The sequence below is a fragment of the Dromaius novaehollandiae genome, chromosome 11, assembly GCF_036370855.1.
Source record: "Dromaius novaehollandiae isolate bDroNov1 chromosome 11, bDroNov1.hap1, whole genome shotgun sequence".
In the NCBI taxonomy this organism is placed as follows: Eukaryota; Metazoa; Chordata; class Aves; order Casuariiformes; family Dromaiidae; genus Dromaius; species Dromaius novaehollandiae.
The window spans coordinates 2513249-2528046 of NC_088108.1; positions in this window are offsets into that span (position 1 = coordinate 2513249).

Here is a 14798-nt window from a genome sequence, read left to right on the forward strand (position 1 = left end):
TCCCTGCACAGTTTGGCACGTCCTCTGCTAGCTTTTCTGGGGCTCTTTGCAGCGCTTACTCTGATTTTGCCCCATCCTTTTGAAACACAGGATGAGAGGCAGCGCATGGGCCAGCCAGGCTCAGCAGGGCTGGATGTAGGGTGAAGGTGTCTAACCCTACCCTGAAGTGCAGCCAGCTCTGGATTAAACCACATGGGGCAGATGGAGCAGGCAGCAACCTTCCTCCACTTCTTGGATGCTGATGCCAACAAGGTGCTGTCTCAGGCTGCTGGAGCTAGATGGCCGTGACATCTGGGTGAGAGTTAAAGGCTAGCAGGTACCAGCAGAGCAAGGGTGTGTGTGAGACACTGGCCACAGAGGTTTAGGATGGATGCTGCAGCCTGCACAGCCAGGCCCAGGGCAGCGGGTAGGGGGCTGCACTCTGCAGTCCGGCAATGCCTTCTCCCACTGCCTTAGGTCTCTGCCCTAGCGAGTGCGACTCAGCCCCAGCCCAGGGTGAGTCATAGTGGAGCCGCCCGCTGGGGTGCTGAGGACGGTTGGCTCCTTGGCAACACGGGGTAAACAGCAAAACACAGGCTTATGCGGCTTTCATGGGCCCCACGGCTCAGAACAGTTTTGGGGCGTCTGCCCTCTCCCTGTGCTGTTGTGGAGTTGGGACCCAGCCACAGCCTGGTGTAAGCAGCACTGCAGCCATGCGGAAACAGCCCACCGGTGCGAGCATGGAGCAGCACACACGTGTGTGCTCCCTCCCTGCTGGGAGCGCGCACCTGCGAGCTCTCCCCCACCGTGTACATGTACATCCCTTGCGCACACACACGCACGCACACGCATGCACGCATTGCAGCAAGCTGGGGGCAAACATGCTTGCAGAGGGTCCCCAGTGCTGCCAGTCTCAGTGCCAGGCCCAGCTGGAAAGACTCTCTCCAGGAAGAGCTGCATGCCAAGGCTGCCTGTTTAACTATATCGGGTGTTAGGGGAGCCCTGGTGCATTTGTGGGCTCCTGTCTGCTGGGAGATTGTCCGCCAGCCCTTCTGCACCTCCCTGGCTGGGAAGGTTTGGGCCGTAGTGACCAGCCCTGTTCCCTGACTGGTCCTCCTTTGCCCTGTGCCCCGGCTGCATCTGAGGGATGCAGTGATGGCGGTTTGGCATATGGAGTCCTGTTCGCCACCTCCCCCCATCCTCAGTCCCCCCCCTGTGGCTCCTGGGATGTCCCAGGAGGAGTGGGGGCACTCCGGTGGGCCCCACTCCTCCCCCGCAGGGCAATCACTCAGCAGCAGCCCCCCCCCCCCCCCCAAAGCACTGCCTCCCAGCACTGCTCCAGATAAGCTGTCCTTAGGGCAGAGCCCTTCCTTTCCCCAAAGCATGGTGTGACACAGCACCAGCCAGCGGCACAGGGCAGCCCAGGCAGAAACCCCTCCCTGTGGTGGGCACCTGCCACCGCTGGAAGCCACTGCTGTGCCTTGTCGAGCCCGGCCCCAGCTGCACTGCCACAGTCGCTTCGGTGTAGCGGGAAAGCCTCTGAAGACACCCCGTGCCCTTCCCAGACCCTTTGGAGATAGAAAAAGCCTATACCACCCCAACTCACTGCTTCTTCTGGACACCACAGCCCCTTGATCTGTGGCACAGGCCAGGGAGGGAGGCACCTCCTGAGCAGCACCCAAAACGTGACGAGGGAACCTCCCATCTAGCTGGGACTGAGCTATCCAGCCATCATGCCCACCCTCGGTTTCCCAGTCCCCTGGCTCTCTGTCCCTGCCAGCTCCTGGGCTTGGGAGTGTTAATTCCCTGGTGCTGCAAGGGTGCCAGTGCTGGTGAGCGAGTCCGCGCTAGTGCCGCATCAGCTGGTGGCACGCACGCGGTCCCCTTGGGCAGACCGCAGACACCGGCAGGCCCTACGGCAAGGCAAGCAGGGCCAGGTGCTGCAGTCCAGAACATGGCAGGGGGCTGCCCAGACCTCCCCCCCAGCTCATCATCCCGTGTCCCCCCCTTCCTCTATCCCCGCTTCCCACATCGGCAGGTGAGCACCAATTCCCCCACTGCTACCACCACCATCAGAGAAGCTAGTTGAGTTCAAAAACACCTCCCTTACCAATCTCTCCCCAACCCCCTCCTCCCAAGAGGGTTCCCAGCCTGTCCAAACCTGGCACAACCATCGCTCAGCATTGCCATATCCTGACTGGTGTGCAAGAGGGCTTGGGGGGGGGGGGGCAGGGACAAGTCAAGCTGAGCGAACCTCTTCAGCAGGGACATGCGTGACGGCACCAATCTGGGCAAGAGAGGGTTAACACTTTCTCGTGGTCATCGCAGACTGCACCCACTTCCTGCTGCTCAGCAGCACCCAAAGGGTTAATGCACCACATCAGGAAGTTTCTAAGAAACGGCTTATTTGTAAAAAATGAGAAGCGGCTGCCGCCCTCAGCGGTGTTTTTCCAGGCGTGGCGTGATGCAGGCCCAACCCAGGGCTCCCACATGACTATGTCCAGCCCCCCTCCCACCAGCTGCACATGTTTCTCCATGAGGGAGCTCACAGCCTGGCTGGGGATCCGGCAAACCCTGCACCGCCATCCCAGGGCAGGAACTAGCTCCTGGCACGGGCCTGGCATCCCAAACTGCTGCAAGCAGGGCACCAGCAGGAGGGGGGACCATACACCCATTCCTTCCTCCTTGTTCCTGGGCCAAGGCACATCTGGGACAAGGAAGGGTCTCTCCCATCCTGCCAGGACAGGCTGAGCCCCCAGGACTCCCTCCAGCCAGGGGCTTGGCCCAGCTCAGGGCATGTGGGGTCCCTGATGGAGAAAGGGGTTGGGGGGGGGCGAGCTTTTGGTTTGTGAGCACATGCGTGGGTGGGTGGGTGCAGCTGATGCTCAGTGGAGTGTCCATATAGCAAGGACCTGCCTGGGAGGATGTGCAGTGTTGTGTGGGGCGAAAGCAGAAGGCTTTTGAGGTCCACGCAAAGGTCAGGTGTATGTCAGGGAACACCCTCTGCTCTGCAAGTTCCTGCTGTTCTCCACTGTGTACCAGGATCCCGTCTGGGAAAATTCGGCTGCAGCCAAAGCAGACAGTCTTATGCAAGCATCTTTCCCAGCTCGTCATGAACACAGTGTCCCAGCCCAGCCCAGCCCCATGGGAGCCCTGCAAATAAGTGAATGGCTGAGAGTTTTCATGTAGCCCGGAAATCCCAGTTCCCTTGAGCATCCAGATCAGCTCATACCCCTAGCCCATGAGTTAGCCAATTTCCAGCTGTGTAGGACCTCTCACAGGCCCAGGAACCCTTTGGGAAGGGAAAGCTGTGCTAAGAAGTGGAAGCTCCCACTGGAGAGCAGTGTATAAGTCATGGCTCCCAGATCTGAGAAACGAACAGCTCAGTGTGGTGGACACCCAGGTACCACTACTCATCGGCAGGCCCAGGACAGAGGGAGCGAGAGCTGGCTGGAGCATGCACAAGGGGAGCAAGGACTGCCCAGTGATCACAAGGTCTGCCTGCATCGCTCCCCTGAGAATGCAAGCACAAGCGTTGCATCCCCTCTCCAGCTGAGCAAATGCCCCATAGAAGTCAGAATGCAGGAGAGATCTGGCTGGAGGACGAGCTAGCAGCAAGGCTGGGCTTGGGAGACTGGCATTCATCTTCCCAGGATACTCTGCAGCAGGACAGACAGGGGTGAGCAGAGGGGTTACTCCCCATTTGGGACTGCACCTGGGCCCAGGTGCTGCTGAGGGCTGGGAAGATGCTTCTAGCAGGAGGGAGCACAGCCATGAAGCTTTCTTCCCCTTCAACTCCTCCCAGCCCCACCAAGCCCAACCACAGCCCAAAAGCCTCTCAGGACTCCATCTCCAGCCCGCAACACTGGCATCTGCGAGGCAGCTGGTTCAGCGCTCCACACCCTGCTAGGGATGGGACCTGGGGCTTGGAGTCTGCATGGGGACAGGGTGCAGATCAGTGCCTTCAGCACATCAGGGATAAGTCCTGCTGTCCTTTCTCACCCACCCAGTGGTTCTGACCCAACCTGCCTCCTCTTTGCAGCTGAGTGCTGGCATCTGTGACCATGAGCAGCACCCACCCTCTGCCCGGCCTCCTTTTCCTCTCCGGAGAGTGGGGTGAGCACTGCCAGACTACCCCTTCTGTGGTTCTGTGTGTGTCCGAGGAGGAGGGGGTGCATCCGGGGCACTGCCAGGCTGCACTCGTACCTGCACTCATGTCACAAGGGCTGTGTGTCACCAGAGAGCACTCAGCTAGGGATGCGATTGGAGGGGCTGCTTGGGGATCACGACCAGGCCCTGGGCTCAGGTCAAGGGAAGGGGAAGGCAGCTGTTCCCAGCACACACATGCCAGGACCAGTCGCTGGCAGAGCTGCTGGCAAGCTTGCTCATCACAGGTGTGTTGCAGCCATGCCCTTTGCCAGCTCTGCCTGCCCACAGGCACTGGCAGCCATAGGATCCAGGTAGCGCCTCCCAACAGGGTACAGGGAGTCCTCGCGGAGAAGCTGTTCTTGTCACGGCATTGCCGTTATATGTTATACAACAGGGAATCAGGCCAGATGTGTGCGCTCCCTGCCTGCCACAAGCACAGGGAGAACAGCTCCAGCTCAGAGAGACCCAGTCTGCCACCTAAATGAGCCCTTCCCAGAGTGGGACAGTGGCTTAGTTTGGCTTGTCATCCATCCACACACTCAGTCTCTCTGATGTGCCCCATACTGCCCTAATAATGATGCTGGGATGAGACCCAGCAGTGCTGGCTTCCAGCCACTGATCTCACCACCAGGGCTTTTGGCCAGATGGTCCCCTAGAGAAGCCACTACCTGCAGACAGATCTTGAGACTGTTTTCCCCTTTCAGGTGCATTGCCAGAGCCGACCCTCAGCCCTGCAGCTCTGATGTGATCATGCCCTGCCAGAGTAAGAGCTGAGCCTGCCCAGGAGGGAAGGTGTCATATGCCACAGGGAAGGGACTCCCCCAGCAGGCTCTGTGTGAGGGTGGGGGCTGTAGTCAGGGGTGTTCATTTGGGTACATTGTGTTTCCTGGTGGTTTGTGGTCTCCGGCACTCTGCCTCAAACCCATTCTGCAGGCACCGCTGGTGCCAGGAAGTGAAATAAACACCAGGCGGTCACTAAGCACACAAACTCAAGCAGCGCTGGTGCTCCAGGCATGCAGGATGCACGGCGCACAAGCCTGAGACACCTCTTCCGACACTGCTCTGTTGCCTGGTCTTGGGCACACCACTTCTCTCCCTGCTTCACTAAGGGCTGCTGGGGACCCCTGGACAGAGCAGGCAGAAGAGTTCTGTCCTGGCCAGCTCCTCCCCTCTGCCCTTGTCTCTAGGCTCAGGCCTCATCCTTGCAACCTCATGGACCACAGGATGAGTTTTCCCATTGGGAAAAAATGCTACAAACACCAGCATGGTTTGTGGCCCATGGGCCGTAGCTGTGTCCTCAATCTGTGGCCTAGTCAAATCTTGCAGCCTGGTGAGACACTGGGTCCAGCTGTCCCTAAAGATCCCTGCCACAGCTGCCGACCAAGGGATTGTCCACAGCCCAATAGGCTCCAACAGCTCAGTCAGCACCGTTCACCCTCTGATCTATCACCAGCAGCGTTATTGTTACCCCATGCCACTTTTGCTTTCTCTTTCTAATGTTAATTTGTGTACTTTCCCAACCAGGAGCTCCTTTCACCTGTGGGCACACAGAGGCAAGTAGATCTGGTGTCCTGCTCAAACTGATCTTCTCCGAAAAGTCCCATGGCATGTGCATGTCACTGGCTCCTTCAAAGCACCTGGGCTCCCTCCATCCCCTCACGGCCAATGGGCCCCAGAGATTGCTCCCTGCTGTGTAAAGTCCTTTTCTCTGGTTTAAACCAACCTGCTTATTTCATCAAGTGCCTCCTAGTTCTCGTATAACGAACCCTTCCTACATCCTAACAACTCTCAAATTCTCCTCCCGCACAGAGGAGCCAGGATGGGAATGGAGCTGCAGCAAAACTAGCTGGAAAAGGGAGTACAGGAAAGAGGCAGTCAAGTCCTGCTGTGCCCAGTGTGGAGAGAGCTCACCTAGACAGCCAGCATGACAGCGAGTGGGTGCACATGCTAGGAACTGCAGGCACTGGCACAGGGTCCTGTTCCTCCCTTAAGGGCTCCCTGGAGGGTCCTGTTTCCCTCCAGCAATGCTGGTGGGCTTGGTAAGGGAAGAGCAGAGCGCTCAGCAGCTGTCCTGCATGCTCAGGGCTGTGCTGCTCGTGCCCCCACCTTGCCCGGGAAGATAGCATGGGGCTGGCTGCTTGGTGGGAGCCAGAAATTTGCACTGTTCCTAGCCCGCAGGCAGGAAGCCTTGTGTGAAAAGTCTTTGCCCAGCAGGGCCGGGGCAGCAGGAGGGACCCAGAAGCCTTGGGGCAGTTCTCTGGACCCCCACCAATGGCTGAGAGTCACATAGGGGAGCCCCAGAGCACAGCATCGCGTGCAGGGAGCCGTGGCTCACACACCACTTGCCAAAGCACGGGGCCAGGTGAGGAAGGGCTCTCTCCTTGCCTCCTTACTCCCATAGCATGGAGGCGTCTGTGCTTTGGTGAACCAGTAGCACCAGCCACCCTTCTGTGTCCAAACAGTTGGAGAAAGGGGAGAAGTGAGAAGTGGTCTGCTTGCAGTGTGATAGGAGTCTGCGGTAGCCACCAAAATATCTTCCTTCCCTTCCCTCCCCTTCCTCCCAGCCCAGACTCCCCACAAGGCAGGCACATGGAAAGCCAAGTTTTGTCCCGATAGTGGAGTGGCTTTGTGTTCTGGGGCAACCCTCTGGACAGACACATCCCAGGGGTGAGACAGTGGCAAAAGCTGATATTGCACAACTGCAAAGGATTTCAGCTTCCCAGACACAAACAAGGTTGAACAGCCCCAAGGAGTTGAGCTTAAGAGGAACAGCAAGAGAGGAGAGGTCATTCTCATCTCACTAGGGAAGGAGATGGGGTTTGAGGATCACCTTCAAGACAAGGAAGCCGAACAGTGGGAAGTGATGGCAACCAACAGCATCAATTACAACAGGAGCTGAGGAAGGCGAAGACCAGTTGCGTTACATGGGAGACTGAAGAGTGACACAGTGTACATAAACAGCATGAGATCACTCCTGCCAACCTGACACAGAAGAGCCTGTGCCAGAGCCACTGTGGCTGCTCTGCAAGGTTAATGGTATCTGTTGGAGGAGATAAGAATGCTGCTGAACAGTGAAATGTTCCCAAGAAAGAGAACTTCCTTATTCTTAATGAGAAAGGGAGATCCATTTAGAGTAAACAGCACCACAACAAATCAATCAATTAGAAACAGTAAGTCCTTAAAGGCAGACAAACACCTCAGGAACCCGGAAGGCATTTATGTCTTGTACTTATGTATAACCCAGGGGACTGAGACATAATGAATGAGCAATGTGAGTTAAAGAAGGTGCTAGGGATTAGCCAGGATTTAGGGGCCTGAGAGACCTTGCCAATTTGGTTTAATTGATCATTAGAAACAGTATAATCACCAGGAAAATCAGTGTGGGAAATCCAGGCATCTAGGCTCTGGGAGCTTAGTAAGCTGATGCTTACAAGAGGGCATGAGTCACTGAAGGATTGTCCCCATTGCTGAAGGTGATGCAGACGTTCCTAAGCAAGAGCTGCTTCGCTTGCCCTGCAAAACTCACCCAAGGGAACTAAGCATGGCCCTGCTCTGGCAGCGGGGCCAACCACCCCAGCTCTGTGCTTGCCTCAGGCATGCTCTGCCAGGCGGATCTGCCCACCAAGGTCAGACCCAGGAGCAAAGTTTTGCCTGGACTGGAAAACAGCCCAGGGACAGAACTGACTGACATAGGTTGATTTTCACCCTGGTGAAGGCTCATATCTCCATCCTGTCCCTCCTTGTCCCTTCGTTCCACTTCCAGCCCAAACCCAGGACTGCCTCTGGTCCATGTTCTGGAAAGGGGCAAGTAGCTGGCTGGTGACCATGATATGGATGACACAGATGTCCGAACATTGGGTTTGATCCAGTCAGGTGCCTTGACCCTGCTGGAGGGGGTACAAGCCCTGTTCCCTGCAGCTGGACCCCACATGACTGGTCCTCTCCTGCCAGCACAGCAGTACACTGTGGTCCTGCCGCTCTCTGAGAGACATGGCAGCATCAGGGCTGCTCTTCTTGATGTGGGGGTGAGGGCCCCTGCACCCTTTTACCTGGAGTTGCTTGTATGTCCTTGACCCTGGCCACGGGTTCGCCTCACCTGGGGGCCTGTTCTGTCCTTTCCCTCTGTGACAGATTCACATCATTCCCAAACACTGCCAAGGAAATTTACCCTGAGCTCAGCACCCAGGTTTCACTTGCTTGTTTTTAAGGACATGCAAGGTCTGACCTGCAAACCTTCCCAAGTCTCTTAATGATTAACAGGGAGACAGGCTGCCTAAGAGCTACTGAGACTTGAACTGAACGAGAATGTCTTCTCCGAACAAACAGAAACAGCTCTGGCCTGGGAACAGCGCCAGCTCCCAGTCATTTGCCATTTTGTGACTCCCACAATAGCCATTTGCTCTCATAGTTGGTGGCACGCGAGGCCACCCTTCCCCTTGCCACCCAAAGGTGACTTGCTATTTTGGGAGAGACACCCACAGGAGTCTGAGCCCTTTCCCTGCTGTGCAATACATGGTTGCTGGGGCAATGGTGGAGCTGTGCTGTGTGGCTCAAGGCCTTCCAGGCCCCACAAGAAGAGTGGTGCTTGGCTGGAGAGCTGCTGGGCAGCTCGGACGATGCCTGTCCACACTGCTGGGAGCTCCAGTGCAGTTACAAATGGGGTGGCTTTCAAATGAGCTTGTTGAGCCTAGGTGTAGTGGAGTAATGGGGCAAAGAAATGTCAGCAAGTCCCATCTGTGCATGTCTTGGCTTTTGGGGTGAGTAGCTAGACAAGCGTGTATGTTTTGTTCATGTCTCCCAACATGCTGCAAATTTTCCCCCATCTCTGCAGCTTCCCTGAACATCTCTTGTTGGGACTGAGGGGAAGGATGTTGGGCTGAGGGTCCTGAGACTGGCCCAGCACAGATATTCAGGCCTTCACAGTTGCCATCTGTCAATTTTGACCAGGGATCACCATGGGAGGCCTCCATGGCTCCTACTGGCCTTTGGCATTGCTTGGAAACCACCAGGCCTGCTCCCTTTGCTGGTGCTAGCAGCCCCAAGGATGCTTACCCTCTGACAGCTGGGCCCTGAACAGGTGAAGGTGAAGGTGGCACCATCACACTGCCCGTGTTCTCGCTGTTATCTTCATTCCTGCATGCCACACGTGTTTGCCGAGCCAGGTGTGGCGGGGAGGAGGGGAATCTCGGGCCACTTTGCTGCCATACAAGGACAGGAATGCAGGCGCAGGTCACACCAGGCTCCTGCTATCCGCCCATCACCCTGACGTCACCCCAAATGAGGCCATGGTCACTTCTGCCTCCTTCCTGGAAGTCTTTGCTCCTGAGAAACATCAACCTTGGCCCAGCCCTTGCTTGTGGCTGGCTCCAGGAGTGGTGGGGAGAGGTCAACAACCTCTGTCCTGTTCGGGGAACCTGGGGAGGTTGCAAGGTCTGGCACCACTTCTACAAAGTCTCTGATAAGTCCTGGCAATGTTGGGCACCTGCTGTGAATTGCCTTTTCTATAATCAGCCATCAGTCCTTGGAAAGAGCTGCCCAGATCATGCAGCCCGGCAGCCCAACAGTGCGATTTATGGGGCCCTGTCTAGATAGCATGGCACCTGCAAAAGGGAAGAGATCCCTAGCCCTTGGCCAGCTGCCTTGGTAAGGTGCTTCTAATCCCATCTCTGCTGCCCCTAAGCTGGGATAGCACCAGCCAGGGTCCCTTGTCTCCCCATCCCATGTAGCCTCTGCGAAATCCCTCCACTCGCGGAGTGGGTGCCAGGGGCTCACTGCCCTGGCTGAAGATGAGGAGAGTGGGCCTTCCCTCTTTCTTCATCCATCATCAGGGTTCAGGCTGCCACTGGTCACCTCAGGGTGGGAGACATTCTGAAGAGAGGTTGCCCTGCCAGCATGACACACACAGCACAGTCCTGGTCTCTCCCACATCCCCCTGGTAGGGGGTCTCTTCACACGAGATGACGCTTGGAGATGGAAAGTCCCGGCAGCTCTGGCTCAGAGTGAAACCGGCTCCCACTGCCTGACTGTCTGGGGAATCCCACAGGAAAAGAGCGGTGATTTCCCAGGAAGGAGGGCGCACCACAGAGATCCCACAGAGCACAGGGGCAGGAGGGAGCCTCCATGCCCTGACACCCCCCAGCTTCATCACAGTTCAGCACCTGCACTCTGCCCTTAGGGCCCCCTCGCCGTACCTGGGCAGAAGTGACCCTGCAAAGGAGATGAAACACCGACTGCAGAGGTAGCCCAAGGGAGCAGCCTGCCTGACAGACCTGCCCAAGCCTGGCCTTCCTGTGGCCGGCAGGGTCACGGGACGGAGCGAGCCCGCTGCTGTGGCAGGCTGAGATAAGAGGCCTTGCAGCTGGCTGGTGATGCAGAATGGTGTTCAAGCGTGTTTGTTTTGACTGAGTTCTCTTTCACCAGCATTATTGCATGTGGGAGGTGAAACCATCAGCAGCTTGCCCAGGCTCTGTGTACTAAAGTCTGCTGCTTTAACCCCAGTAAGGGTTAAGGGTCAGGGTTGATCCCAGGGCAAGATCCAGCACTACTTTCCAGGGCTAGCCCTCCCTGTCTGTGTGATCGCTGGGAGGGCTATGCGCAAGCTGGACTCCCTGTCACAGTTTTGGTGTTTGCTTTTCATTGGAGAACTTCCCTGGCTTTGCAGTGGCACTGCAGTTTGTGGCAGAGGCAGGGAAGTGGCTCACTGAGCATTTCCAAGAAGGATTCTCCAGGCAGAAGCCATGGTCAGCCCCACTCGCTGCAGTGAATAATGGGAGCATATAGGTGAGGTCACCTGTGGCTCAGACAAGATGGCAAGAGATGATCTGAGAAAAATCTTTGCTCTCCTGGAGGATGTATGGACTCTGTTCATGCTCCCACCCGTGCAAAATAAGCACAACACTTCCATCCTTGCCTCTCCACACCTGGAGGAATGTCCCGTCTTCCTCTTCTTGGCTCTTCTCTCCTCTGAACTGTCCATACTCGCCATTCAAATTATTTTGTTAACTCTTTTGTATGTATAGCAAAAGACACCTTGGCAAAGCCAAAGATGGTCCTTGGCCACCTCTGAGCCAAACACATCCAAACTTCCTGTCTGAGAGATCCCAGTTGCATAGAAGTCCCTCTTCTCCTGACTCTCCAGGAACATCACAGTACTGTGGAGCATGAAACATCAGTGTGGTACCTCTTTTAAGCAGAAAACCTGGCATGAGTGCCACAGCCTGCTTGCAGCCACGCTGCTTCCAGTGTCGGAACAGCCTTTGCTGTGTGTGCCAGAGCCTTTTGACTGCTGCCCTGCTCTTTCCCTGGAGCACCCCAAACATCCCCCCAGCAAAGGTTCATTCAGGCTGTTACAGGCTTTGGTGATGTCAGGACACTGTGAGGGGGCAGCTGGGTCTGTGCCATGGGAAAATTCTCCCGTGTCCCAGATGGGAGTCGTGGGGGTGGGAGCCGATAGCGCTCAGCACTCTGGCAGGGGGTTGCAGGGTTTGCCAGCACCCTGTTACTTATTCTCCAGGAGGGAGACCTTTGGCCTGTGGAAAGTTCAAGACTTGCGAAAGGCAGGGGTGAAGGCAGGGGAGCAGAGTCCTGGTTCCAGTCCCGCTGTGTCAACGTCTCAGTCCTACCAAGCCTGGGTAGTGGCAATTGCTGGGCTGGGAAGGCCCATTTGTACAGCTTGTACTAATGCACTTTGCAGCAGTCTGTGTACCATCCTTGACAGCAATGCCCATATTTCAGGAAGCCCTTTTTAACCCCTCTGGTTTGCATAGGGCTGTGCTAAGCCTGGTTCAGACCTCTCCAAAAGGCATGCAGGCCAAGTGGGTATGTGTTGCTGTGTGGGGTGGGCAGAGTACAGGCCCTGTCTTGGGAAGGTCCTGGGCTGTGGTACAGCCCACCAGTGTGGTGCGAACTGTGCTCCCTGGAGCACAGCTGGCAACTGGGGGAATGGCTTCCTGGGAGCATGGGGACTCAGCCTTGGCAACAAAAACATTCTGGCTGGCCCCAGCTTTGCTAGGGCGAAGGCAGTTCCATCGCATAGCCCTGAGACTCTTGCAAAAAGCTGGTGTTGGGCCACAGAGCAAATGGGTCTTAGCAGGTCTCTGTCCTAGCCCACTGCAGGGCATCTCCGCCACCTCCGTCCCAGTGCTGACCACACACCAGTGCCGCAAGGCTGCTGCCGCTGGGGCCACACTGCCAAGACCAGGCAGGGGAGGTGGCACAACAGCAGCCGCTGGTCCTTTGCTTTCCCAGTGGGGAGGGATTGCTGGGCCCGAGTCACTTATTGACTGTGTCAGCTTCCAGCTGGGACCTGCTTCCTCCTGTGGAAGCTCCTAATTAAACCAATTTCTTGGATGGCTCCAGCGATGCAGGAGCCTGAGGTTTTGTAGTTGGAAGGCCCCTCGGGCCACCCCTGGGGTCTTCCTGCCCCCCAGTCGCCTTCCCCATCCACGGGGCAGCACCTGCTCTCTTATATAACACCATGGCCCCGATTCCCCCCGGGGCAGCGCCGCCGGCCACCCCCGCTGCTCTGGAAGTGCCGTATTGGGAACATATCCCAGCAGGGGCTGGAGTGCCGAGGGACTGTCCCGCCTCGCCAGGCAAAAACAAGGCAGCGCCATGCTGGGATGAGAGCCGCAGGCGCCTCTGAAGCTGCCGCACGGGCCGCGCCGCACAGACGAGCCCAGGTCCTGCCGGTGCCAGCCCGCTGTGCCCAGGAGCCGTGGTGCACAGCAAAATGGCACATCAAAGCCCTTCTTACTTCGGCTTCCCACCACCCCCACCCAGGCACAAAGAGAGAGGATTTGGCCGGGGAGCAGCGGGAAAGCACGGAGAGGCAGGGACTGGCCTCCCACGGATCTGAGGGCCAGCGTGAAGCACAGGCAACTTGCTGACCCTGCTTCCTAGGGCTTGGGAATGGGCCAGCCCTGGCAGTGCCAGGGAAATGGCCTTCCTACAGCACTGATACTTCCTGCTCCACGCACCTTGGCTGGCATGCCTGGTGCAGGCCGGGCACCCCAGGGACCCTGGGGTCAGCAGGTGCCCCTCCCCCCCCCCGCCCAGCCTTGTGTCCCCTCTGCAAGGCCTCTCTCCTCCTTGCAAGCTGGCCTGGCCATCTGTGTATCAGGTGGAGATCTTACAACAAATACTCAGATTGGTTGGGGTGGAGTACGGATAGAAACATCTGTGTGGGAAAACAGCAGAAGACACTGATAGAGCAAGGGTTGCAGGCATGGCCTGCGCTGATAACTGGGAGCACAAGGGACGGCAGTCATGCTGGTTGGACCGAGGGCTGTGCTGTTCTCCCCAGGGTCCAGGAGCTGCTCTCCGATACAGCCAGGACGGACGGCGCGGCAGCGGAGACCCGTGCTCGCTAACAGGAGGCACCCAAGTCCCAGCACAGCAGGCCAGCTGGTCCTATTCCCATTCTCCCAATGCGGGGGGCTGATGGGACCCCCCAAGAGTCCAAAGTGAGGGGAACACAGACATTGGGCAAAGGCTGACTGAGATGTGCACAGGGGAAGGGAGAAAACGTCTGCGTTTGTCATGCTCATAGTGCACAGACTCAGCTCAGCCAGGCTCCCGAGACGCCTGCATGTGTCTGCTCGGGGATGGCTCATGAGATCTGCCCCAGTCTGCCCAGACAGATCCTGGCTTGGAGCCCGCAGCGGGACCACGACAGGCCAGCCATGGTGAGAATGGGGCCACTTAGTCAGTCCCATGCAGGGGTAGGAAACCGTTCCTTTGCTCCCGCCGAGGACTGAGCATCGTCTGGGGGACAGCGAACTCCTGGGGCCGCAGCTCCGGAAAGGCAGGCCCAGACCCAAAGGCTTCCCATGCCAGGTCCCTGCGCCAGCCCGAGGCGCTGGGGCACTGCCAGGCGCAGCCGTCAGCGCAGGACAGACCAGGGCTGGGACAGGCTGGAGCTGGCTGGGGCCAGTCGGCAGACAGAGCCCGTTTGTTGTCGGTGCTGCTGCTGCTGCGGCCTTTGTGTTAGCGGCACCGTGGGAAACTGCGCACACAGAGACGCATGCACACAGCCATGCGCACATACGTGCAAACACACACATGCACACGCCACCAAGCACACATACAACCACACATACCTATATACAGACAGTCCCCACACATCACACACAACCAGACGCATCAACAACCACCACACTTGCACATAGGCACCCCCACATACAAACACCCCCATACACTCCCCCTCACAACTCGTACAAACGCACAGACATATACACACATAAACCCCTACACATATGCACATGCACCACCATGCATCCATACATGCATACAGACACCCTGCCTTGTACACACTAACAGAGACACCTTCATCCACCCATCAACACATGCACGCAGAAACTCCCCCCACATGCATGTATGCCCATTCAGACACATGCAACGCACCACACACATAACTCCCCATGGCACTGCCAAACACACAGCGTCCCCTGCCACCCTCGTACACACTGCTCAGTCCCTAACCCCACACCCCGCATCCTGCATCACTGATCGCTGCTCAGATCATGATGTCTGAGATGAGCAGAGACAACATTGCTTCCCCTCCCAGCCCACTCTGCTTGCCAAGTCCAGAGGGACCAAAGCCCTGGCTGCCCCGACTTGTCATCCCCTGAGCAGGTACATGCCTGTGGGGGTGAGGTAAAGGCTCCAGA